Source organism: Pristis pectinata, chromosome 2, assembly GCF_009764475.1.
Source record: "Pristis pectinata isolate sPriPec2 chromosome 2, sPriPec2.1.pri, whole genome shotgun sequence".
NCBI classification, from domain to species: domain Eukaryota; kingdom Metazoa; phylum Chordata; class Chondrichthyes; order Rhinopristiformes; family Pristidae; genus Pristis; species Pristis pectinata.
The window spans coordinates 1,853,719-1,881,233 of record NC_067406.1 but is presented as its reverse complement, the minus strand read 5'-3'; the positions used below and the strand labels follow the sequence as shown (position 1 = coordinate 1,881,233).

At 47.9% G+C, this 27,515-nt stretch overlaps 4 non-coding genes across 4 annotated transcripts; 3 read left to right on the top strand and 1 right to left on the bottom strand.

Moving 5' to 3' along the window:
• The first annotated feature begins 16,521 nt into the window (after positions 1 to 16,521).
• Positions 16,522 to 16,594, top strand: trnaa-agc (transfer RNA alanine (anticodon AGC)). The gene has a single exon. It is a non-coding gene; the product is annotated as a tRNA-Ala (tRNA).
• A 331-nt stretch (positions 16,595 to 16,925) lies between these two features.
• trnac-aca (transfer RNA cysteine (anticodon ACA)) lies at positions 16,926 to 16,998 on the bottom strand. The gene has a single exon. It is a non-coding gene; the product is annotated as a tRNA-Cys (tRNA).
• Positions 16,999 to 17,124: 126 nt separating this feature from the next.
• On the top strand, positions 17,125 to 17,210 carry trnas-gga (transfer RNA serine (anticodon GGA)). The gene is given in 2 exon segments: positions 17,125 to 17,161; positions 17,175 to 17,210. It is a non-coding gene; the product is annotated as a tRNA-Ser (tRNA).
• A 1,455-nt stretch (positions 17,211 to 18,665) lies between these two features.
• trnay-gua (transfer RNA tyrosine (anticodon GUA)) lies at positions 18,666 to 18,751 on the top strand. Its single transcript is given in 2 exon segments — positions 18,666 to 18,702; positions 18,716 to 18,751. It is a non-coding gene; the product is annotated as a tRNA-Tyr (tRNA).
• The last annotated feature ends 8,764 nt before the right edge of the window (positions 18,752 to 27,515 follow it).

Here is a 27,515-nt window from a genome sequence, read left to right as displayed (position 1 = left end):
CTCAGTTCCATTTAAGGTGACAGCTAATTTATTGGACTAGGCTCCCTTCTCAGTATCATTGTTGGCAATGAACAGTTTAGATTTTCGCAGTGGTAGTGTGCCCAATGGGATTAGATGGACACGTGTACACTGTTAACAGGGTAGAACTGAAAACTGAACTGGGAAAGCATGCCAAGGAATGCCAGGTGTTTGTAAGGCAATTCCCGGACTGGAAAGATCAGATAGACGGCAACGCAAAGGAATTGCGAGAGATTGCAGACAGCATTGATGAATATCACATAATCTCTGTGATCGCAAGTATCAGCGGGGCCTCGGCAGCTGTGCTCGGAGGGGCTTTGTCCACTTCAGGGATGGACGCCAGTCCCTTCACACTAGGTACCTCGCTGGGTCTCAGTGCTGTGGGAGGTGGGATAAGTACTGCTGGTGCTGTTACTACTCTTACAGCTGGCACCTCTGAAACCATTACACAATTCAACAGGCAGAAGGTGGTCAATAAAATCATACAACAGTATAATGACCAGTGTCAACAAATGTCAATGGTTTTATCTGAAGTTGATGGTGCCATTAAGTCCTGGAGCTTGAAGCTAAGGGGAGAAATCATGAGCCACGAGCCTAGTGAAGAAATCTCCAACTTCCTGAACCAGTCCTGCAATACAGCAAAGTACAGTGATGCCATTGACAGAGGGTGGCCTGTGGGGGCAGCACCGAGCACAGCTGGGCATATAAAACCCACCAGCCAGCAAGTGGTCAATGTTAAAGACCTGATTTCAGGATCCTTTCCTCTACCGGCTACTGTGCTCAACGTATTCTCAGCAATTCTTACAGTCATCTTAGTGGTATCAAATACCTACTCCATAACAAAGAATTTCATAGACCTGAGCAAAGGAAGCAAGACTACAGTGGCTAAAAATATACAGGACGTGGCCATGAAGATGGAAGATGAATTGAAGGCCTATGAAGACATTGCTGAGTTTCTGAAAGTGAGTTTAAAGGTGGATTGAGTCAACAGAAATGCATTGTACTTGTACCCATCTCCGGTGTTAATTCTAGCAGATCAGCATCCACCAACTCCACCCCAGCCTCACGTTGCGTGTTGCTGAGACCTCCATCCATGCTTCTGTTACTAGGCTAGCCCAATGCACTCCCAGATGGTCTCCTTCTCTCTACTCACTAAACTCGAGGTCACCCAAATCCTGCTGCCTCAGATCTTGACTGGTCAGTACGACAGCTTTCTGTCCCACATACAAACACAAGAAATAGGAGCAGGAGTTGGCATCCAGCCCTTCGAGCTCCACCCTTCATTGAGATTATAGCTGATCTTCTACCTCAGTGCCACTTTCCTGCAGCCCATGTTTCCCATATCCCTACATCGTTTTGAAAGAACTCAGTAACTGAACCTCCACGGTCCTCTGGGGTAGAGAATTCCACATGTTCACCACCCACTGAGTGAAGAAATGTCCCCTCATTTCAGTCCTGAATGGCTAACCCCTCATGTGCCCTCTGGTCCTGAACTCCTCTCTGCATCCACCCAGTCAAGTCCTGTGAGAATTTTGTACATTTCTATGAGATCATCTACAATGGGTCCCATTGAAGTAATGTCTCCATTTGGAATCTCCACTCACTACCCAACCCACCCCCACACCCCACTTCACTGACCTTTACCCCACCCACTACCCAACCCCCGACCCACACACACACACCCCACCACCCCCCATCCCACTGACTGACCTACACCCAACCCAACCCCACACCCTAACCACTACCCAACCCCGACCCACACACCCCACCACCCCCATCCCACTGACTGACCTACACCCAACCAAACACCCTACCCACTACCCAACCCCCGACCCACACACCACACCACCCCCATCCCACTGACTGACCTACACCCAACCGAACAAACACACCCTACCCAACACCCAACCCTGACCCCGACCCACACAACCCACCACCCCCCATCCCAATGACTGACCTACACCCGACCCAACCCAACCCACTACTCAACCCCACCCACCTCACCACCCCCCATCCCACTGCCCGACCTACACCCAACCCAACCCCACACCCTACCCACTACCCAACCCCACCCACCTCTCCACCCCCCATCCCACTGACCGACCTACACCCAACCCAACCCCACCCACACACCTCACCTCATTAACCTACACCCCACCCACTACCCGACACACCCCCCCCACCCCACTGACCGACCCCTCGACCAACACTCCACCCATTACCCAACCCAGACACACTGACCGACTCCCCAACCTACACTCCACCCACTACCCAACCCACCCCACGCACCAACCACCCCCCGCCCCGCACACCCACCACCCCACTGACAGACCCACCCAACCCCCATTCCCTTACCGCCTGCGGTGCGACCGGGCGGGAAGGCGGCGGCGCCTGCGCGGTGCGACCGGGCGGGAAGGCGGCGGCGCCTGCGCGGTGCGACCGGGCGGGAAGGCGGCGGCGCCTGCGCGGTGCGACCGGGCGGGAAGGCGGCGGCGCCTGCGCGGTGCGACCGGGCGGGAAGGCGGCGCCGCCATGTTGTGGTGTCCGCCGACGGCAGCGGGACGGGGACGGGCAGCGGGAGGTGAGTGTTTACCCGCCGGCTGTCCGACCGCTTCCTTCCTTGTAATCCGGGTCTGGGGATGTTATATAACGCGGGACCTCCTTCATACCCCCGCCACTCATCAATTGTTTGTCAGAGAGCAGGGGAACAGGCCCTTCGGCCCACCGAGTCCGTGATGCCCCCTCAGACGCACATTTACCGGAGCCGCACTCACACGTTTTATTCCCCCCGATTCTCCAGCCACCCGCACCCTGCGGCCGGTGAGCCCGTCGCCAGCCGCAGGGGAATTACTGGGAAGGTTGGCGGTGACGGGATGGCTGTGGGGTTGGAGGGGCGGGTGTGTGCGGGCAAAGCCCGTCTCACCGATCACATCGCGGCCAAGGAGATTGTTGTCGCACCCGACGCAGTGACAGAGCCGCAGCGAAGGGACGGACGGACGGACGGACGGGGCTCTCCGTGGCGGAGCCCGGCTCTCGGATGCCCCGTCACACCCACCTTTGGACCATCAGCCAGCAACAAACAGCAGGACACCAGCTCTGATCTCTCCTCTGGATCCACTGCTCGACACGGTGCTTTCCCTTTACCTGCAGCGGCTGAAATAATATTTTTGGCTACTAGTTGTGGTTATTATTAATACCCTGGCTGCTGACGCCAAACTAATTAAACGGAAAAACAATAAACTGCAGACGTGAGAAGTCTCAACAAATACAAAATGTGCTGGAAGGACTTGGCAGCTCAGGTGGCATCTGTAAAGTGAAAAACAAGGTTAATGCATCACATCAATGATCTGTCATCAGAACGATTCTAATGCAAGGTTATTAACTTGAAATGTCAAATCTATTTCTCTCTCCATAGATGCTGTATGTTTCCGGCATTCTCCACTTTTATTTTAGTTCATGTGGATCACACCCTTGTCGTGCAACTAAGAGCTGCCTGGATACCTGAAACAGAACATTTAGAGTCAGAGAGCCATACAGCACAAAAACAGGCCCTTTGGCCCAACTTGTCCAAGCCAAGCAAGATGCCCACCTGAGCTAGTCCCATTTGCCTGTGTTTGACCCATATCCCTCTAAGCGATTCTTAATTACTTATCTGTCCAAATGCCATTTAACTGTTATTGTACCTGCCTCAACCACTTCCTCTGGCAGCTCATTCCATATAAGTACCACCCTTTGTGTGAAAAGTTGCCCGTCAGGTTCCAATTGAATCTTGGGGAAACAAGGGACTGCAGATGCTGGAATCCAGATGAAAAACACTATGATATTGGAGGAACTCAGCAGGCCAGGCAGCATCTGTGGAGAAAAGCAGGCGGTCAACGTTTTGGGTCAGGACCCTTCTTCAGGACTGAAGATAGGAAAAGGGGAAGCCCAATATCAAGAAGGGAAAAGCAGAGCAGTGATAGGTGGAGAAAAGAGGGGAGGCAGGGTGTGCCCAAGATGTTGATAGGTAGATGCAGGTAAGAGATAGTATAAGGCAGGTATGGGGGAGGAGGGGAGAGCAGATCCACCAGGGGATGAGTGAGAGAAAAAAAGGGGTTAGAAAAGAGAGAGGCTTGCAAAGGGAAAAAAAGAAGAGGCATGGTTGGGGGGTGGGGTGGTGGTGAGGTGAGTGTGGGGATTACTTAAAGTGGGAGAATTGAAGTTCATGCTGCAAGGTTCCAAGATGGAAAATGCGATGCTGTTCCTCCAGTTGCAGATGCAGATCGCAGTTATGGACAGTGCAGGTGTTCTGCAAAATGGTCACCTAGTCTGCATTTGCTCTCAGCAATGTAGAGGAGGCCACACTTGGAGCACCGAATGCAGTAGATGATATTAAGGGAGGTGCAGGTGAATCTCTGTCTCACCTGAAAGGACTGTTTGGGTTTCTGATTGAGTCTTTCCCATCTTCACTTAAACCTATGCCTTCTCGTTCTTGATTCCCAACCTTGGGAAAAAGGCCCTGTCTCTGATCCTTATGATTTTATGCGCCTCTATAAGATCACCTCTCACTCTCTTATGCTCCAAGGAATAAAGTCCAAGCTTGCCCAACCTTTCCCTATAAGCCAGTCTCTTGAGTTCTAGCAACATCCTTGTAAATTTTCTTTGCACTCTTTCCAGTTTAATGGAATCTTTCCCATAGCAGGGTGAACAAAACTGTACACAATACTCTAAGTGCGGCCTCACCAATGTCTTGTGTATTTGCAACATAACATCCCAACTTCTATGCTCAGTGCGTAGACTGATGAAGGCCAGTGTGCAAAAAGCCTTCTGCACCACCCTGACTACCTGTAATATCACTTCCAGGAAACTATGTACTTGTCCTCTTAGGTCCCTCTGTTGTACAACTCTCCCCAGCGTTCTGCTATTCACTGTGAAAGTCCTGCCTTAATTTGACTTCCCAAAATGCAACACCTCACACTTACCTGAATTAAACTCCATTGGCCATTCCAGGGCCCACTTACCCAGCTGATCAAGATCCTATTGTAATTCTTGATAACCCTCAGTGTCTACGATGCCACCTATTTTAGTGTCATCTGCAAACTTGTCGTTGATATCTATATCATTGATATAGCTAATAAACAACGATGCGCCCAGCACCGACCCCTGAGGCGACCACTAGTAATGGGCATCCAGTGTGAAAAACAGAGATACGAGATTCTGCAGATGCGGGAATCTGGAGCAAGACACACAGAATGCTGGAGGAACTCAGCAGGTCAGGCAGCATCCATGGACGGAAATAAACAGTCGATGTTTTGGGTCGAGACCCTTCATCAGGACTGGAAAGGAAGAGCAGAGAAGCCAGAATATCGGGGGAGGAGTACCTGCAGGCAGGTGATAGGTGAGTTCAGGTGATAGCAGATGATAGGTGAATTCACCTATCGCCTGCATGTACTCCTCCCCCTCTCCCAACCTTCCTTTATCTGCTTCTGCCCTCTTCCTTTCTAGTCCTGATGAAGGGTCTCGACCAGAAGCATGGACAGTTTATTTCTCTCCATAGATGCTACCTGACGTGCTGAGTTCCTCCAGCATTCAATGTGTGTGTTGCTCAGTCTGAAAAACAACCTTCCACCGTCACCCTTTGCTTCCTACATCAAGCCGATTCTGTATCCAGTGAGCTAGCCGTGTGGTCTAACCTTTCAGAGTAGCTTACCATGTGGTACCTTATCAAAGGCCTTGCTGAAGTCCATATAGACTACGTACACCGTCCTGTCCTCGATGACCTTCTTGGTTACTTCTTCAAAAAAACTCAATGAAATTTGGAAGACATGTTCCCGCACGCACATAGCTGTGCTGTAGAGCTTTGACAGGCATCTTGGTCGACATGGATGAATTGGGCCAAATGGCCTGTTTCCCGGCTATAAATGAATCCCAGTTTGGCTAGAAAGGCAGATCAACTCATGAAGAAAGATTGAAATGTCAGTTCTGAGGCAGCCCAGAATGATGTGATTCATGGTGGGTGGTAACTGGTTGATAGAACAAAGCTGTCACTGTCGCTTCAACTTACTGGGAAAAAGGGCAAATTGTACCCACTCCTCGCTACAGGGAGTTATCAAATGGTTAATTCAAGTTACAGGGGACTGGGGCAATCTGTTTAACAAAATAGGCGGCCCAATAGTGACAGGGTTATTGAGGAGCAGATAGGGAAGCAGATCCTAGAAAGATGTGAGAATAACAGAGTTGTTCTGATGGGGAATTTTAATTTCCCAAACATCGATTGGTATCTCCAGACAGTGAGGGGTTTAGATGGGATGGAGTTTGTTAGGTGTGTTCAGGAAGGGTTCTTGACACAGTATGTAGATAGATCTACAAGAGGAGAGGCTGTGCTTGATTTGATATTGAGAAATGAACCTGGTCAGGTGTCAGATCTCTCAGTGAGTGAACATTTTGGTGATAGTGATCATAATTCTATCTCCTTTACGTTAGCACTGGAAAGGGATAGGAACAGACAGACTAGAAAGATGTTTACTTGGAGTAAATGGAATTATGAGGCTCTCAGGCAGGAAATTGGAAGATTAAATTGGGAACAGATGTTCTCTGGGAAAAGTACAGGAGATATGTGGCAAATATTCAGTGGGTATTTGTGTGGAGCTCTGCATAGACATGTTCCGATGAGACGGGGGAGTCATGACAGGATACAGGAACCGTGGTGTATGAAGGCTATAATCTAGTCAAAAGGAAAAGAAAAGCATACAAAAGGTACAGTGAGCTAGGTAATGTTAGAGACCTGGAGGAGTACAAGGCTAAAAGGAAGGAACTTAAGAAAGAGATTAGGAGAGCCAGAAGGGGACATGAGAAGGCCTTGGGGGCAGGATTAAGGAAAACCCCAAGGCGTTCGACAAGTATGTGAAGAGTAAGAGGATGAGATGTGAAAGGATAGGGCCTATCAAGTGCAGCGGTGGGAAAGTGTGTATGGATCCGGAAGAAATAGCAGAGGTAGTTAATGAATACTTGTGACAGGTGCAGCGAGGACAAGAAGATATTTAATTGGGGAAGGGCGAACTATGAGGCTATAAGGAGAGAACTTGGGAGTGTAAATTGGGATGTCCTTTTTGAGGGGAAATGTACTATGGAGATGTGGTCGATGTTCAGGGACCTTATGCAGGATGTTAGGGATAAATATGTCCCAGTGAGGCGGTGAAGGAACCGTGGGTGACGAGAGAGGTGGAACGACTAGTTAGGGAGAAGAAGGTAGCATACATAAGGTCTAAGCAGTAAGGTACAGACAGGGACCGTGAGGAATATAGAGTAGCGAGGAAGGAACTTAAGAAAGGGCTGAGGAGAGCTAGTAGGGGACATGAAAAGGCATTGGCTAGTAGGGTTAAGGAAAATCCCAAGGCCTTTTTCACCTACGTGAAGGGTAGGAGGATGGCGAGGGTACAGGTAGGTCCGATTAAAGACAGAGGTGGGAGATTGTGCCTGGAGGCGGCGGAAGTGGGAGAAGTTCTCAATGAATACTTCTCTTCGGTATTCACCTAGGAGAGGGGTCTTGATGATGCGGAACGGAGTGCTGGTAAGGGTAATGTTCTCAAGGTTGTAAATATCATGCGAGAGGATGTGTTGAAGTTGTTAAGTAATATCAAGACAGATAAATCTCCGAAGACTGACGGGATTTTCCCCTGGCTGCTTCGAGAGGTGAGGGAGGAGATTGTTTAAACGCTGGTAAGGATCTTTGAGTCCTCGTTGTCCACGGGGATGGTGCCAGAGGATTGGAGGGTGGCGATTGTTGTCCCCTTGTTCAAAAAAGGTAGTAGGCATAGTCCAGGGAATTATAGACCGGTGAGTCTCACGTCTGTGGTTGGTAAGCTGTTAGAAAGGATTCTAAGGGATAGGATCTATGAACACCTAGAGAATCATGGACTGATTAGGGACAGCCAGCATGGCTTTGTGAAGGGAAGATCTTGCCTCACAAGCCTGATAGAGTTCTTTGAGGAGGTGACGAGGAAGATTGATGTGGGGAGCACGGTGGATGTGGTCTATATGGATTTGGTAAGGCGTTTGATAAGGTTCCTCATGGTAGGCTTCTTCAGAAGGTCAGAGGCCAAGGGATCCAAGGAAGCTTGGCTGTGTGGATTAGGAATTGGCTTGCTTGTAGAAAGCAGAGGGTTGTTGTGGAGGGAGTGCCCTCGGATTGGAGGACAGTGACTAGTCATGTCCCGCAGAGATCGGTTCTGGGACGTGTACATCTTGTGATATTTATAGATGACTTAGACGATGAGGTGGAAGGGTGGGTTAGTAAGTTTGCGGATGACTCTAAGATCGGCGGTGTTGTGAATAGTGTGGAGGGCTGTCGGTGCTTACAGAGGGATATTGATAGGTTGCAGAGCTGGGCTGACAAGTGGCAGATGGAGTTCAATCCGGAGAAGTGTGAGGTGGTACACTTTGGAAGGACAAACTCCAGGGCAGAGTACAGGGTAAATGGCAAGGTACTTGGCAGTGTGGAGGAGCAGAGGGATCTGGATGTTCATATTCACAGTTCACTGAATGTTACCTCACAGGTGGATAGAGCAGTTAAGAAGGCCGATGGGATGTTGGCTTTTATAAGTTGTGGGATTGAGTTTAAGAGCCGCGAAGTGATGATGCAGCTTTACAAAACTCTAGTTAGACCACACTTAGTGTACTGTGTTCAGTTCTGGTCGCCTCATTATAGGAAGGATGTGGAGGCATTGGAGAGGGTGCAGAGGAGATTTAGCAGGATGCTGCCTGGATTAGAGCGTATGGAATATGAGGAGAGGCTTAAGGTGCTAGGGCTTTATTGACTGGAAAGGAGGAGGATGAGAGGAGACATGATAGAGGTATATAAAGTATTGAGAGGAATAGATAAGAGTAGACAACCAGCGCCTCCTTCCCAGGGCACCAATGCTCAAGACGAGAGGGCATGGCTTTAAGGTATGGGTGGGAGGTTCAGGGGAGATGTCAGGGGGAGGTTTTTCACCCAGAGAGTGGTTGGTGCATGGAATGCACTACCTGGGGTGGTGGTGGAGGCAGATACATTGGACATGGTCAAGAGTTTGTTGGATAGGCATATGGAGGAATGTGAGATAGAGGGATATGCGGGAGGAAAGGGTTAGATAGTGTGAGGGTTGTTTGATGGACGGCACAACATGGTGGGCCGAAGGGCCTGTTTTGTGCTGTATAGTTCTATGGTTCTATGGTTTACTGATTACCCTGATTATTTATTGATGGATCACCCTCATGGTGATTATCAGGTGTCGAAAATGACTTGTAATTCATCAATAAGAGAGATCTGGAACTTGGGTTGTTCAGATTTTCCCAGTCTGCAAGCAAGGTGCATTCTTTGTTACCTGGATCCTGAAATATTTCCATTGTGCAAACCCGCCTCCATTGGATTGTGCTGAAATAATGGATCTGGAAAGCAGAAATGTTAACAGATGTTAGTTTGTGTTAATATTGCGAGGATGTACCTTACAATTAAATATTTATGTCACATTTCAGTTCTGCAGAATTACCTCAAATTTCAATTTATACAAAAGCAAAGTGGACACCAAGGGCCCTAACACCCTTGACCACTGCTCTTCATCCATCAAAGATGCCTTCTGAGCCACCCCTCGCCCTCACTTTGGGAAATCGGATCACCAGGCTGTGCTCCTTCTCCCTGCATACAAACAGAAACTGAAACGGGAGGATCCAGTACAGAGAGTTGTGCAATGCTGGTCTGAGGAAACAGATGAACTCCTATGTGACTGCTTTGAGTCAGTGAACTGGTCCATGTTCAAAGACCCAGCTGCCAGCCTTGATGAGTACGTCACCACCATCACAGACTTTATCAGCAAGTGTGTTGGTGACTGTGTGCCAAAGAGGAAATATGGGTGTTGCCAAACTGGAAACCATGGAAGAACCTGGAGATCCCCTCCCTGGGCAGGCAGGGTAGTGTAGGGGCAGGCACAGTAGTGTAGCAGTTAGCATAACGCTTTACAGCGCCAGTGACCCGGGTTCAAATCCGGCCACTGTCTGTAAGGAGTTTATATATTCTACCCATGTGCGCGTGGTTTTCCTCCGGGTGCTCCGGTTTCCTCCCACATTCCAAAGACGTACGGGTTAGGAAGTTGTGGGCGTGCTATGTTGGTGCCGGAAGCGTGGCGACACTTGCGGGCTGCCCCCAGATGATACCATTGTTGTAGGCCTTATCTCAAACAGTGATGTCAGAGTACAGGAAGGAGATAGAGAGCTTAGTGGAATGGTGTCATGACAACAACCTTTCCCTCAATGTCAACAAAACTAAAGAGCTGGTCACTGACTTCAGGAAACAGGGCGATGGACATGCACCTGTCTACATCAACAGTGCTGAGGTCAAGAGGGTTGAGAGCTTCAAATTCTTAAGTGAACATCATCAACAGCCTGTCCTGGTCAAATCACGTAGATGCCATGGCCAAGAAAGCTCACCAGCACCTCTACTTCCTCAGGAGGCTGAAGAAATTTGCAATATCCCCTTAGACACTCACCAACTTTTATCGATGCACCATAGAAAGCGTCCAATCTGGATGCATCACGGTTTGGTACGGCAACTGCTCTGCTTAGGACCACAAGAAACTGCAGAGTGTTGTGGACACAGCCCAGAGCATCAAGGACACCAGCTTCCCCTCCTTGGACTCTGTCTTTACTTCTCGCCGCCTTGGAGAAGAAGCCAGCATAATCAAAGACCCCACCCACTTGGGACATCTCTCTTCTCTCCTCTTCCATCAGTAGAAGATACAGGAGCCTGAGGGCATGTACCACCAGATGTAAGAATCATAGAATCATAGAACAGTACAGCACAATACAGGCCCTTCGGCCCACAATGTAGTGCTGACCTTTAAACCTCGCCTAAGACTAACCCCTTCCTCCCACATATCCCTCTATTTTAAATTCCTCCATATGCTTATCTAACAATCACTTGAATTTGACCAATGTACCTGCCTCCACTACCGCCCCAGGCAGCGCATTCCATGCCCCAACCACTCTCTGGGTAAAAAACCTTCCTCTGATATCTCCCTTGAACTTCCCACCCATTACTTTGAAGCCATGCCCTCTTGTATTGAGCATTGGTGCCCTGGAAAAGAGGCGCTGGCTGTTCACTCTATCTATTCCTCAATATTTTGTACACCTCTATCATGTCTCCCCTCATCCTCCTCCTCTCCAAAGAGTAAAGCCCTAGCTGCCTTAATCTCTCCTCATAATCCATACTCTCTAAACCAGGCAGCATCCTGGTAAATCTCCTCTGCACCCTTTCCGATGCTTGCACATCCTTCCTATAATGAGGTGACCAGAACTGGACACAGTACTCTAAGTGTGGTCTAAGTATGGTTTTGTAGAGCTGCATCATTACCTCGTGGCTCTTAAACTTGATCCCACGACTTATGAAAGCTAACATCCCATCAGCTTTCTGAACTACCCTATCCACCTGTGAGGCAACTTTCAGTGATCTGTGGATATAGACCCCCAGATCCCTCTGCTCCTCCACACTGCCCAGAATCCTGCCATTAACTTTGTCTTGGAGTTTGTCCTTCCAAAGTGTACCACCTCACATTTCTCCAGATTGAACTCCATCTGCCACTTCTCAGCCCAGCTCTGCATCCTATCAATGTCCGTCTGCAATCTTCGACAATCCTCCACACTATCCACAACACCACCAACCTTTGTGTCATCTGCAAACTTGCCAACCCACCCATCCACCCCCTCATCCAAGTCATTAATAAAAATCATGAAAGCAGAGGTCCCAGAACCGATCCCTGTGGGACACCACTAGCCACAGCCCTCCAATCTGAATGCGCTCCCTCCACCACAACCCTCTGCTTTCTACAGGCAAGCCAATTCTGAATCCACACAGCCAAGCCTCCCCGGATCCCTTGCCCTCTGACCTTCTGAAAAAGCCTACCATGTGGAACCTTGTCAAATACCTTACTGAAATCCATGTAGACCACATCCACTGCACTACCCTCATCAATCTGTCTGGTCGCATCCTCAAAGAACACCATCAGGCTTGTGTGACATGATCTGCGCTTCACAAAGCCATGCTGGTTCTCTGTGATCAGACTATGATTCTCCAAATGCCCATAGATCCTATCTCTAGGAATCCTTTCCAACAGCTTGCCCACCACAGAAGTAAGGCTCACTGGTCTGTAATTCCGTGGACTATCCCTACTACCTTTTTTGAATAGGGGGACAACATTTGGCACCCTCCAATCATCCGGTACCATTCCTGTGGACAACGAGGACTCAAAGATCCCAGCCAAAGGTTCTGCAATCTCATCCCTCGCCTCGCGGAGCAGCCTGGGGAATATTCCATCAGGCCCCGGGGACATATTTTCCAACAGCTCCAACACATCCTCTCTTGATATCAACATGCTCTAGAACATTAACACCAACACTATTATCAAGACCCCTCTCCTTGGTGAATACTGAAGAGAAGTATTCATTGAGAACCTCACTCACTTCCACAGCTTTCAGGCACATCTTCCCACCTTTACACAAGATCACAAGACAAGGGAGCAGAAGCAGGCCATTTGGCCCATTGAGTCTGCTCAAAGGAAAAGGGAAAAAGAAATGGGGAATGGGGAGGAAAAAAAACCTATTCTAATCCCAATTTCTGGCCTTATCCCAAATATCCCTTGATACCCTGACTATTTAGATACTATCTATCTCCTCCTTGAACGCCCCCACTGATCTGGCCTCCACTGCTGTACATGGCAAGGAGTTCCAAAAATTCACCACCCTCTGGCTAAAGAAATTTCTCCTCATCTCTGTTTTGAAACTGTACCCTCTAATTCTAAGATTGTGCCCTCTGGTCCTGGACTCACCCACCAAGGGAAACAGCCTAGCCACATCTACTCTGTCCTTTCCTATCAACATTTTAAATGTCGCTATGAGGTCCCCTCTCATTCTTCTGTACTCCAGTGAGTACAGTCCAAGAGCCGACAAACGCTTATCATACGTAAGCCCTTTCATTCCTGGAATCATCCTCATAAATCTCCTCTGAAAGCTCTCAAACGTCAGCACATCCTTCCTAAGATGTGGGGCCCAAAACTGCGCACAATATTCCAAATGAAGCCTCACTAGTGCCCCGTAGAGCCTCATCAACACTTCCTTACTTTTATACACTATACCTCTCAAAATGAATGCCAACATAGCATTTGCTTTCTTTACCACCGATCCGACCTGGTGATTAACCTTGAAGCTATCCTGCACGAGTACCCCCAAGTCCCATGTACTTCCGTACTTTGAATCTTCTCTCTTTCTAGATAATAATCTGCCTGCTTATTTCTGCTTCCAAAGTGTACAACTGCACATTTCTCAACATTGAATCTCATCTGCCATTTCCTTGCCCATTCTCCTAAACTGTCTAGGTCCCTCTGCAACCTTCCTATCTCCTCAATACTCCCTACTCCTCCATCTATCTTGGTGTCATCAGCAAACTTAGCCAGGAAACCATTTATTCCATTATCCAAATCATTGATGTACAAGGTAAAAAGGAACGGGCCCAATACCGACCCCTGAGGCACACCAGTAGTAACCGGTAACCAACCAAAACAAGATCCTTTTATTTCCACTCTTTACTTCCTGCCAACCAGCCAATGCTCCACCCATTCTGTTATACTTCCCGTAATTCCATGACCTCTCATCTTATTAATCAGTCTCTTGTGAGGCACATTATCGAAGGCCTTTTGAAAGTCAAAACACACAACATCTACCGCCTCTCCCTTATCCACCCTACCTGTGATTTCTTCAAAAAACTCCAATAGGTTGGTCAGGCAGGATCTTCCCTTCACAAAACCATGTTGGCTAGGACCTATCTTGCCTTGCGCCTCGAGGTATTCCATAACCCCATCCTTGAGGATAGATTCCAATAATTTTCCCACCACTGACGTCAGACTAATAGGTCTGTAATTTCCTTTATGCTGCCTCCCACCTTTCTTATACAACGGAACCACATTTGCGACCCTCCAGTCCTCCGGAACCATGCTGGAATCTATCGATTCCTCGAAAATTATCCCCAATGCCTGTGCTATCTCTAAGGCTACCTTCTTCAGAACCCGGGGATGCACCTCATCTGGTCCGGGAGACTTATCTGTCGTTAGCCCATTTAGTTCTCCTAGCACCTTCTCCCTAGTAATCTTAAGTGAACTCTGTTCCATTTCGTGAGACTCCTGACTAACCGGCACATTGCTGATGTCCTCCACGGTGAAGACCGATACAAAATATTCATTCAATTCCTCTGCCATCTCTCTGTCGTCCATTACAATACCTCCTGCACCGTTATCAATTGGTCCTATATCAACCCGTGTCTCTCTACTCCTTATGTATTTAAAAAAACTCTTAGTATCCTTTGGAATGTTATCTGCCAACTTCCTTTCATAATTCATCTTTTCTTTCCTAATGACCTTCTTAGTTTCCCTCTGCAGGTTTTTAAAAGCTTCCCAGTCTTCTGTTTTCCCACTAATTTTTGCTTCTTTGTACGCCGCCCCTTTTGCTTCAATTTTAGCCTTCACCTCGCTCATTATCCACATTTGTGCCTTTTTTCCATTCAAAACTTTTTTTCTTGGAATATATCTATCCTGCATTTTACTTATTTCCTGTAGAAATTCCTTCCATTTCTCCTCCGCGGTGCCTCCAGCTAGCTTACTCTTCCAATCAATTTGGGCCAACTCCTCTCCCATACCACTGTAATTTCCTTTGTTGCACTGAAATATCGATACACCAGTTATCAGCTTCTCCTTCTCAAACTTGAAACTGAACTCAATCATATTGTGATCACTGGTTCCCAGTGGTTCCTTTACCTTTAGTTCCCTGATCACCTCCAGTTCATTACATACCCCCAATCCAAAACAGCCGATCCCCTGGTGGGCTCTTCAACAAGTTGCTCCAGAAAAACATCCCTTAGACGTTCCACAAACTCACTGTCCTGAGTTCTACCACCTTGCTGGATTTCCCAGTCCACCTTCATGTTAAGATCCCCCATAATTATCTTCACATTGTCACTCTGGCACGCTTTTTCTATCTCAAACTGCAACTTATCGTCCACTTCCTGACCGCTATTCGGGGGCCTATATCTGACTGCTACTATCGTCCTTTAACCCTTACTATTTCTTAGCTGCACCCATAAGGATTCCACCTCCTCTCACCCAATGTCCTTCCTTTCTATTGATTTTATATCACTACCAACCATCATGGCCACACCTCCCCCTCTGCCCACCCGCCTATCCTTCCTATACACTGTGTATCCATGGACATTCAGTTCCCAGTCACATCCATCATAAAGCCATGACTCGGTGATTGCCACAATGTCGTATTTATTATTGTAGTTGTGCCACTAGGTCATCTACTTTATTCCTAATGCCGCATGCATTTAAATATAGTACGTTTAGTCCGGTATCTGCTATTGATTTTGTTGTACTTCTATTGTTCAGCAGATTATCCTGACTTTCCACTTGTCTATCCTTCTGACCATCTGCACTACATACTATCTTAGACTTGTTCTTATATACCTCATCCCCTATCCTAACATTCTGTATCCTAACATCCTGATTTGTTGTACTTCTATAATTCAGCCAATTATCCTAACTTCTCACCTGCCTGTCCTTCTTGCCATCCTCATTGGACTTGCTTCTATAAACTTCCTCCCTTACCTTAGCATCTTGTAACCTAACATCCTGGTTTCCATCCCCCTGCCAGATCAGTTTAAACCCCCCCAACAACTAATTTAAACATTCCCGCCAGGATATTGGACACTTTGGAGTTTAGGTGCAACCCATCCTTAGCGAATAGATCATGCCTCCCCCAAAAAAGGTCCCAATTATCCAAAATTCTGAAGCCCTGCCCCCTGCACCAGTCACTCAGACACGCATTCATCTGCCAGAGCTTTCTATTCTTCCTATCATTGACACGTGGCACTGGTAGTAATCCTGGGATCACCAACCTTGAGGTCCTACTTCACAATCTTCTCCCTAATATTACCAGTTGACTTTCCGCGCTTTCAGGTAAATACCAGTAGGGAGTGCGAGAATCTGAAGCCCCAGCTCACAGCTGTAGGCCAAGCTTGAAGCCGGAGACGTCTTGCGGCATTGTGGCAGGACTCTGAGCCGATTTCTGCTCGTCCGCTTAAGTGCTCCCTCCCGCTGATCGTTGTACTTGCACAAGCTTGAAGTCATCTCTTTTTGCATGACTGTAGCTAGATTTGCTGCGAATGCTAAGAGCTGCAAGATGACTGAGATGCAGAAGCAATGGGCATTAGCTGCCGCGGGAGTTGTGTGTTGAAAAGCGGAGTTGAATGATCATATTTGCTGAGGATAAGGTGGAGATGGTGTGCTGTGCAGTGTGTCAGCAATAGTTGTGGTGGAAGGGTGAGAGCTCATGTTTGTGGATAATTGCCTGCTTTGTTGGGGGAATGTGTGTATGTTGATGCATTTGGTTGCAGGCATGCAGTGGTGGTTGTGGTGCAGAGTGAAGAAGAGTAAGAGAGGCAAAAGTGGTGGGGGTTTAGCTCAAATGGTAGAGCGCTCGCTTAGCATGCGAGAGGTAGCGGGATCGATGCCCGCATTCTCCATTCCTCTTTTGGATTCAGAGGCACGTCGGGCCATCCGCTTGGCAAAAGTTTGCTCGATGTGTTGCTCGATATGCTGAAGGTGCTGGAGGGAGGAGGGAGAGCAAATCCTGTCAGTTTCTGCAGAGGCTGAGACCTGCTGGGAGTACGTGGTTTGAGCCGTGAAATGATGGACGCAGACCTGCCAGTTCCCGCTTAGATCAAGCATGATTGTCGATCTGAGCAGTCCGTCTGCAATTAAGAATCGTAAGTGTGCAGAAGACATTTGTCCGGGCAGCAGGCGGCAAGAAGGAAGCAGGCAAGGCTTACAAAATGATTGAGCAAAGGAAGACAACGAGCCAGATAGGAGTCGAAGCTACAATCTTCTGATTTGTAGTCAGACGCGTTCTCCATTGCGCCACTGGCCCGAGCCCTTTGCAGGAGTAGGTAGCTGCAAGTGTCAGCGTGTTGCTGGAGGTGTACAGATAGCATGGACGGATGGCCAACGATCTGGAGAGCAAAGAGTGTACGGGGAGCTGCTTGCTTCTGGTTTTCCTTCAATAGCTCAGCTGGTAGAGCGGAGGACTGGAGAGGAAGTGTAGTCATCCTTAGGTCGCTGGTTCGACTCCGGCTCGAAGGAGCGGCTCTCGTTTTACTCGGTGAAGCACCAATTGCCGTATCAGTGTGCGACTGGGTGGGATAGTGCTGCTTAGGTCAGGGCTGAGGCAAGTCAGCGGAAGGAATGCACTCACATGAAATCACAGGATACCCAACGCTATCCAAGCACAAGGTAGCATTCCAGAGCGCTATTACTAAAGTATGCTGCTGAAGCAGTAGCACCTGTCTCAGCTTTGACTGCTCTGCAAGCAAGAAGAGGACAGAATTGTCAGCTCAACGGCAAGGATACAGTGTGACAGCAGAGCACAATGGCAGAAGCATAACTTTCTTGATGTCTGAGTTTGCAGCCTGAACTAGGCAGTCGAGTTTCCGCGCTTGCAGGTAAATACCAGCAGGGAGTGCTAGAATCTGAAGTCCCAGCTCACAGTTGTACATCAAGCTTGAAGACTGAGATGTCTTGCGGCATTGTGGAAGGTCTCTGAGCCGATTACTGCTGGTCCGCCTAGGTGCTCCCTACCTCTGATCATTCTACTTGCACAAGCTTGAAGTCATCTCCGCTTTTTGCATGACTGTAGCTAGATTTGGTGCGAATGCTAAGAGGTTGAAGACGATTGAGATGCAGAAGCAATGGGCATTAGCTGCCGCGGGAGTTGTGTGTTGAAAAGCGGAGTTCAATGAACATATTTGCTGAGGACAAGGTGGAGATGGTGTGCTGTGCAGTGTGTCAGCAAAGGTTGTGGTGGAAGTGTGAGAGTTCATTTTTGTGGATAATTGCCTGCTTTGTTGGGGGAATGCTTGTATGTTTATACATTTGGTTGCAGGCATGCAGTGGTGGCTGTGGTGCAGAGTGAAGAAGAGTAAGAGAGGCAAAAGTGGTGGGGAATTAGTTCAAATGGTAGAGCGCTCGCTTAGCATGCGAGAGGTAGCGGGATGATGCCCGCATTCTCCATTCCTCTGTTGGATTCAGAAGCACGTCAGGCCATCCGCTTGGCAAAATTTGCTCGATGTGTTGCTCGATTTGCTGAAGGTGCTGGAGGGAGGAGGGACAGCAAATCCTGTCAGTTTCTGCAGAGGCTGAGACTTGCTAGGTCTACATGGTTTGAGCGGAGAAACGATGGACGCAGACCAGCCAGTTGCCGCTTAGATCAAGCGTGAGTGTCGGTCTGAGCAGTCCGTCTGCGATTAAGAAGCATAAGTGTGGAGAAGACATCTGTCCGGGAGGCAGACGGCAAGAAGGCAGCAGGGAAGGCTTGCAAAAGCGTGAGCAAAGGAAGACAACCAGCCAGGTAGGAGTCGAACCTACAAATTTCTGATCCGTAGTCAGACGCGTTCTCCATTGCGCCACTGGCCCGAGCCCTTTGCAGGCGTCGGCAGCTGCAAGTGTCTGCGTGCTGCTGGAGGTGGACAGATAGCACGGATGGATGGCCAACGATCTGGAGAGCAAAGAGTGTACGGGGAGTTGCTTGCTTCTGGCTTTCCTTCGATAGCTCAGCTGGTAGAGCGGAGGACTGTAGAGGAAGTGTAGTCATCCTTAGGTCGCTGGTTCGACTCCGGCTCGAAGGAGCGGCTCTCGTTTTACTCGGTGAAGCACCAATTGCCGTATCACAGTGCGAGCGGGTGGGATAGTGCTGCTCAGATCAGGGCTGAGGCAAGTCAGTGGAAGGAATGCACTCACATGAAATCACAGGATACCCAAGGCTATCCAAGCACAAGGTAGCATTCCAGAGCGCCATTTCTTCAAGCATGCTGCTGAAGCAGTAGCACCTGTCTCAGCTTTGACTGGACTGCAAGCAGGAAGAAGACAGAATTGTCAGCTCAATGGCAAGTATACATTGTGACAGCTGAGCACAATGGCAGAGGCATAACTTTCTTGATGTCTGAGTTTGCAGCCTGGACTAGGCAGTTGAGTTTCCGCGGTTGCAGGTTAAATACCAGCAGGGAATGCTGGAATCTGGAGCCCCAGCTCGCAGTTGCAGGCCAAGCTTGAAGACTGAGATGTCTTGCGGCATTGTGGAAGGTCTCTGAGCCGATTTCTGCTGGTCTGCTTTGGTGCTCCCTACCGCTGATCGTTCTACTTGCACAAGCGTGAAGTCATCTCCGCTTTTTGCATGACTGTAGCTAGATTTGGTGCGAATGCTAAGAGGTGGAAGACGATTGAGATGCAGTAGGAATGGGCATTAGCTGCCGCGGGTGTTGTGTGTTGAAAAGTGGAGTTGAATGATCACAAGGTGACAAGACAAGGGAGCAGATGCTGGCCATTTGGCCCATCTAGTCTGCTCCACAGAAAAAGAAAAACCTATTCTAATCCCTGTTTCCCGCCTTATCCCCATATCCCTTGATACCCTGACTATTTAGATATCTATCTATCTCCTCCTTGAACGCCCCCACTGATCTGGCCTCCACTGCTGTACGTGGCAAGGAGTTCCACAAATTCACCACCCTTTGGCTAAAGAAATTTCTCCTCATCTCTGTTTTGAAACTGTGTCCTCTAATTCTAAGATTGTGCCCTCTGGTCCTGGACTCACCCACCAAGGGAAACAGCCTAGCCACATCTACTCTATCCTTTCCTATCAACATTTTAAATGTCGCTATGAGGTCCTCTCTCATTCTTCTGTACTCCAGTGAGTACAGTACAAGAGCCGACAAACGCTCATCATACGTAAGCCCTTTCATTCCTGGAATCATCCTCGTAGATCTCCTCTGAACCCTCTCCAACGTCAGAATATCCTTCCAAAGATGTGGGGCCCAAAATGTGCACAATATTCCAAATGAGGCCTCACTAGTGCCCCGTAGGGCCTCATCAACACTTCCTTACTTTTATACTCTATACCTCTCAAAATGAATGCCAACATAGCATTTGCTTTCTTTACCAGCGATCCGACCTGGTGGTTAACCTTTAGGGTAGCCTGCACGAGTACCCTCAAGTCCCTTTGTACTTCCGTATTTTGAATTTTCTCTCCTTCTAGATAATAATCTGCCTGCTTATTTCTGCTTCCAAAGTGTACAACTGCACACTTCTCAACTTTGAATCTCATCTGCCATTTCCTTGCCCATTCTCCTAAACTGTTTTGGTCCCTCTGCAACCTTCCTATCTCCTCAATACTCCCTACTCCTCCACCGATCTTGGTGTCATCCACAAATTTAGCCATGGAACCATTTATTCCATTATTCAAATCGTTGAGGTACAAGGTAAAAAGGAACGGTCCCAACACCGACCCCTGAGGCACACCACTAGTAACCGGTAACCAACCAGAACGAGATCCTTTTATTTCCACTTTTTGCTTCCTTCCAACCAGCCAATTCTCCACCCATTCTGCTATCCTATCAATAATTCCATGACCTCTCATCTTATTAATCAGTCTCTTGTGAGGCACCTTATCGAAGGCCTTTTGAAAGTCTAAATACACAACATCTACTGCCTCTCCCTTATCCACCCTACCTGTGATTTCTTCAGAAAACGCCAATAGGTTGGTCAGGCACAATCTTCCCTTCACAAATCCATGTTGGCTAGGACCTATCTTGCCTTGCGCCTCTAGGTATTCCATAACCCCATCCTTGAGGATAGATTCCAATAATATTCCCACCACTAACGTCGGACTAATAGGTCTGTAATTTCCTTTATGCTGCCTCCCACCTTCCTTATACAATGGACCTACAGTTGCGACCCTCCAGCCCTCCGGAACCATGCCGGAATCTATCGATTCCTGGAAAATTATCACCAATGCCTCCGCTATCTCTAAGGCTACCTCCTTCAGAACCCGTGGACACACCTCATCTGGTCCAGGAGACTTATCAGTCTTTAGCCCATTTAGTTTTCCTAGCACCTTCTCCCTAGTAATCTTAACTGAACTCTGTTCCATTTCGTGAGACTCCTGACTAACCGGCACATTGCTGATGTCCTCCACGGTGAAGACCGATGCAAAATATTCATTCAATTCCTCTGCCATCTCTCTGTCGTCCATTATAATACCTCCTGCACCGTTATCAACTGGTCCTATATCAACCCGTGTCTCTTTTTTACTCCTAATGTATTAAAAAAAACTCTTAGTATCCTTTGGAATGTTATCCGCCAACTTCCTTTCATAATTCATCTTTTCTTTCCTAATGACCTTCTAAGTTTCTCTCTGCAGGTTTTTAAAAGCTTCCCAGTCTTCTCTTTTCCCACTAATTTTTGCTTCTTTGTACGCCGCCCCTTTTGCTTTTATTTTAGCCTTCACCTCGCTCGTTATCCACATTTGTGCCTTTTTTTCCATTCAAAACCTTTTTTCTTGGAAGATATCTATCCTGCATTTTCCTTACTTCCTGTAGAAATTCCTTCCATTTCTCCTCCGCCGTGCCTCCAGCTAGCTTACTCTTCCAATCAATTTGGGCCAACTCCTCTCTCATACCACTGTAATTTCCTTTGTTGCACTGAAATATCGATACACCAGTTATCAGCTTCTCCTTCTCAAACTTGAAACTGAACTCAATCATATTGTGATCACTGGTTCCCAGTGGTTCCTTTACCTTTAGTTCCCTAATCACCTCCGGTTCATTACACAGCACCCAATCCAAAACAGCCGATCCCCTGGTGGGCTCTTCAACAAGTTGCTCCAGAGAAACGTCCCTTAGACGTTCCACAAACTCACTCTCCTGAGTTCTACCACCTTACTGGATTTCCCAGTCCACCTTCATGTTAAAATCCCCCATAATTATCTTCACATTTTCACTCTGGCATGCTTTTTCTATCTCAAACTGCAACTTATCGTCCACTTCCTGCCCGCTATTAGGGGGCCTATATCTGACTGCTACTATCGTCCTTTGACCCTTACTATTTCTTAGCTGCACCCATAAGGATTCCACCTCCTCTCACCCAATGTCCTTCCTTTCTATTGATTGTATATCACTACCAACCATCATGGCCACATCTCCCCCTCTGCCAACCTGCCTATCCTTCCTATACACTGTGTAGCCCTGGACATTCAGTTCCCAGTCACATCCATCATAAAGCCATGACTCGGTGATTGCCACAATTTCGTATTTATTATTGTTGTTGAGCCACGAGGTCATCTACTTTATTCCTAATGCCGCATGCATTTAAATATAGTACGTTTAGTCCGGTATCTGCTATTGATTTTGTTGTACTTCTATTGTTCAGCAGATTATCCTGACTTTCCACTTGTCTATCCTTCTGACCATCTGCACTACATACTATCTTAGACTTGTTCTTATATACCTCATCCCCTATCCTAACATTCTGTATCCTAACATCCTGATTTGTTGTACTTCTATAATTCAGCCAATTATCCTAACTTCTCACCTGCCTGTCCTTCTTGCCATCCTCATTGGACTTGCTTCTATAAACTTCCTCCCTTACCTTAGCATCTTGTAACCTAACATCCTGGTTTCCCTCCCGCTGTCAGATCAGTTTAAACCCTCCCCTACAACTAATTTAAACATTCCTGCCAGGATATTGGACACTTTGGAGTTTAGGTGCAACCCATCCTTAGCGAATAGGTCATGCTCCCCCAAAAAAGGTCCCAATTATCCAAAACTCTGAAGCCCTGCCCCCTGCACCAGTCACTCAGCCACACATTCATCTGCCAGAGCTTTCTATTCTTCCTATCATTGACATGTGGAACTGGTAGTAATCCTGGGATCACCAACCTTGAGGTCCTACTTCACAACCTTCTCCCTAATGTTCCCAGTTGACCTTCCTTGCTTGCAGGTAAATACCAGCAGGGAGTGCGAGAATCTGAAGCCCCAGCTCACAGCTGTAGGCCAAGCTTGAAGCCGGAGACGTCTTGCGGCATTGTAGCAGGACTCTGAGTCGAATTCTGCTGGTCCGCTTAAGTGCTCCCTCCCACTGATCATTGTACTTGCACAAACTTGAAGTCATCTCCTCTTTTTGCATGACTGTAGCTAGATTTGGTGCGAATGCTAAGAGCTGCAAGACGATTGAGATGCAGAAGCAATGGGCATTAGCTGCCGCGGGAGTTGTGTGTTGAAAAGCGGAGTTGAATGATCATATTTGCTGAGGACAAGGTGGAGATGGTGTGCTGTGCAGTGTGTCAGCAATAGTTGTGGTGGAAGTGTGAGAGCTCATGTTTGTGGATAATTGCCTGCTTTGTTGCGGGAATGCGTGTATGTTGATGCATTTGGTTGCAGGTATGCAGTGGTGGTTGTGGTGCAGAGTGAAGAAGAGTAAGAGAGGCAAAAGTGGTGGGGAATTAGCCCAAATGCTGGAGCGCTCGCGTAGCATGCGAGAGGTAGTGGGATCGATGCCCGCATTCTCCATTCCTCTTTTGGATTCAGAGGCACGTCGGGCCATCCGCTTGGCAAAACTTTGCTCGATGTGTTGCTCGATCTGCTGAAGGTGCTGGAGGGAGAAGGGACAGCAAATCCTGTCAGTTTCTGCAGAGGCTGAGACCTGCTGGGTCTACGTGGTTTGAGCGGAGAAACGATGGACGCAGATTAGCCAGTTGCCGCTTAGATCAAGCGTGAGTGTCGATCTGAGCAGTCCGTCTGCGATTAAGAAGCATAAATGTGGAGAAGACATTTGTCTGGGTAGCAGGCGGCAAGAAGGCAGCAGGCAAGGCTTGCAAAATGATTGAGCAAAGGAAGACAACGAGTTAGGTAGGAATCGAACCTACAATCTTCTGATCCGTAGTCAGACGTGTTCTCCATTGCGCCACTGGCCCGAGTCCTTTGCAGGAGTCGGCAGCAGCAAGTGTCAGCGTGCTGCTGGAGGTGGACAGATAGCATGGACGGAAGGTCGAAGATGTGGAGAGCAAAGAGTGTACGCTGAGAATCTTACTTCTGGCTTTCCTTCGATAGTTCAGCTGGTAGAGCGGAGGACTGCAGTGGAAGTGTTGTCATACTTAGGTCACTGGTTCAACTCCGGCTTGAAGGAGCAGCTCTTGTTTTAATCGGTGAAGCACCAATTGCCGTATCAGGGTCCGAGCGGGTGGGATAGTGCTGCTCAGATCAGGGCTGAAGCAAGTCAGCGGAAGGAATGCACTCACATGAAATCACAGGATACCCAAGGCTATCCAAGCACAAGGTAGCTTTCCAGAGCGCTATTTCTTCAAGCATGCTGCTGAAGCCGTAGCAGCTGTCTCAGCTTTGACTGGTCTCCAAGCAAGAAGAGGACAGAATTGTCAGCTCAACGCCAAGTATACAGTGTGACAGCAGAGCACAATGGCAGAAGCATAACTTTCTTGATGTCTGAGTTTGCAGCCTGGACAATGCAGTCGAGTTTCCGCGATTGCAGGTAAATACCAGCAGGGAGTGCTCGAATCTGAAGCCCCAGCTGGCAGTTGCAGGCCAAGCTTGAAGCCTGAGACTTTTTGCGGCATTGTGGCAGGTCTCTGAGCCGAATTCTGCTGGTCCGCTCCGGTGTACCCTACCTCTGATCGGTGTACTTCCACAAACTTGAAGTCATCTCCTCTTTTTGCATGACTGTAGCTAGATTTGGTGTGAATGCTAAGAGCTGGAAGATGATTGAGATGCAGAAGCAATGGGCATTAGCTGCCGCGGGAGTTGTGTGTTGAAGAGCGGATGGCCAATGATCTGGAGTGCAAAGAGTTTACCGGGAGTTGCTTGCTTCTGGTTTTCCATCGATAGCTCAGCTGGTAGAGCAGATGGGATGTACCCCCCAGATTGAGAGGCAAGAGGAGAGATCGCTGTGGCCTTGACCAAGATCGTTGTGTTCTCTTTCGCCACAGGCAAGGTCCCGGAGGACTGGCGAGTAGCTTATGTTGTTCTGTTGTTCAAGAAGGGAGATGGGGATAATCCTGTCACTATAGACTGGTGAGTCTCACATCAGTGGTAGGGAAGCTATTGGAGATGAATCTTAGGGATAGGATTTATGAGCATTTGGAAAACCATGGCCTAATTAGGGACAGTCAGCATGACTTTGTGCAGGGCAAGTCGTGCCTTACTTGACTGAGTTTTTTGAGGTGATGAGGGTGATTGATGAAGGTTGAGCTGTGGATGTTGTCTATATGGATTTTAGTAAGGTGTTTGACAGGGTCCCTCATGGGAAGCTCATTCCAGAAAATGGGATCCACCGTGACTTGGCTGTTTGGATTCAGAACTGGCTTGCTCATAGAAGACAGAGGAAAGTAGTTGATTGGGCTTATTCTAGCTGGAGGTCTGTGATAGTGGTGTTCCTCAGGGATCCGTACTGGGACCTCTTGCTGTTTGTGATGTATATAAATGACCTGGATGAAAATGTACCTGGGTGGGTTAGTAAGTTTGCAGATGACCTGAAGATTGGTGGTGGTGTGGATAGTGTAGAACACTGGCAAAATATACAGCGGGATACAGATCAGTTGCAGATATGGGTGGAGAAATGGCCAATGGAATTCAACCCGGCCAAATGTGAAGTGTTGCACTTTGGGAGATCAAATGTAAAGAGACAGTAGAGTTAATGTCAGGACCCTTAACAGTGTTGATATACAGAGGGATCTTGGAGTCCAAGTCCATAGCTCCCTCAAAGTGGCGACACAAGTTGATAGGGCGGTAAAGAAGGCATATGGTATGGTTGTCTTCATTAGTCGAGGCATTGAGTTCGGCTGTATCTGGACCTCTGCATTCAATTCTGGTCACCCCATTATCGGATGTGGAGGCTTTGGGGAGGGTGCAGACCAGGTCTACCAGGGTGCTCTCTGGATTAGAGGCCCTGTGATGTGAGCAGAGGTTGGACAAACCTGGGTTGTTTTCTCTAGAGCAGCGAAGGCTGAGGGGAGATCTGATAGAAGATTTTAAGATGATGAGAGGCACAGATAGACAGCCAGTATCTTTTTCCCAGGGTTGAAATGTCTGGCACGAGGGTACAGATTTAAGGTGAGAGGGGGAAATTTCAAAGGAGATGAAGGGGATAAGTTCTTTTATACAGAGAGTGGTGGGTGCATGGAATGCGCTGCCAGGATGGTGGTGAAGGAAGATATGAGGGAGGTGTTTAAGAGGCCCTTAGATGAACACATGAATGTGCAGAGAATGGAGAGATATGGACATCGTGTACGCAGAAGGGAGTCGTTTAGTTAGGTACTTAATTACTCGTTTAATTAGTTCGGCACAGCAGTCTGGGCTGAAGGGCCTGTTCCAGTGCTGGACTGTTCATTCTGTTGTTTTGCACTCACCGCTGTATTTATTGTTGCATTTACCACGTTTACTGTTTACTCTGTAAGCTTCATGCGAACAAGCAATTTCATTACAACCTGGAGTACATGACAATAAACTGATCTAATCCATCCTTCTGGAAAGAAACTCCAGTTATTGTTTGTTAGGTATTCCTGTTCCAGATCTGTTTGCTACTTCTTTCCACTTCCAAACTTATTTTCCACATAATGTCTAATCTCTTGATTTCCTAACCATCGTGTCATTCACTTATCTAAAGTAAAAGTTCATTTACCCATCAGATGCCTACTGGTGTCTTCCAGAAAGTTGAGTTGTCTGCAAAGTCAGAAACTTTGGTTTTGTAGAACATAGAACATTACAGCACAGTACAGGCCCTTCGGTCCACAAAGTTGTGCCAAATTTTATCCTGCTTTAATATTGATCTAACTCTTCCCTCCCCCATAGCCCCCCCATTTCTCTGTCATTCACGTGTCTATCTAAGAGTCTCTTAAATGTCCCTAATGTACCAACCCCCACAACCTCTGCCGGCAGTGCGTTTCACGCACCCACCACTCTGTGTGTAAAAAAACTTACCCTTGACATCACCCTTATACCTTCCTCCAATCACCTTAAAATTATGCCCCCTCGTATTAGCCATTGTCACCCTGGGAAAGTCTCTGACTGTCCACTGGATCTATGCCTCTTATCATCTTGTACACCTCTATCAAGTCACCTCTCATCCTCCTCCTCTCCAAAGAGAAAAGCCCGAGCTCACTCAACCTATCCTCACAAGACCGTGCCAATCCAGGCAGCATCCTGGTAAATCTCCTCTGCACCTTCTCTAAAGCTTCCACATCCTTCCCATAATGAGGTGGGAAAAACTGAACACAATACTCCAAGTGTGGTCTCACCAGAGTTCTACAGAGCTGCAACATGACCTCGCGGCTCTTGAACTCAGTACCCCAACTAATGAAGGCCAACACACCATAAGTCTTCTTAACAACCTCATCGACCTGTGTGGCAACCTTGAGGGATCTATGGACGTGGACCCCAAGATCCCTCTGTTCTTCCACACCGCTATAGAGTCCTGCCATTAACCTTGTATTCTGCCTTCAAATTTGATCTTATGAAATGTATCACTTCACATCTTTCTGTGTTGAACTCCACCTGCCACTTCTCAGCCCAGCTCTGCATCCTGTCAATGTCCTGTTGTAATCTACAGCAA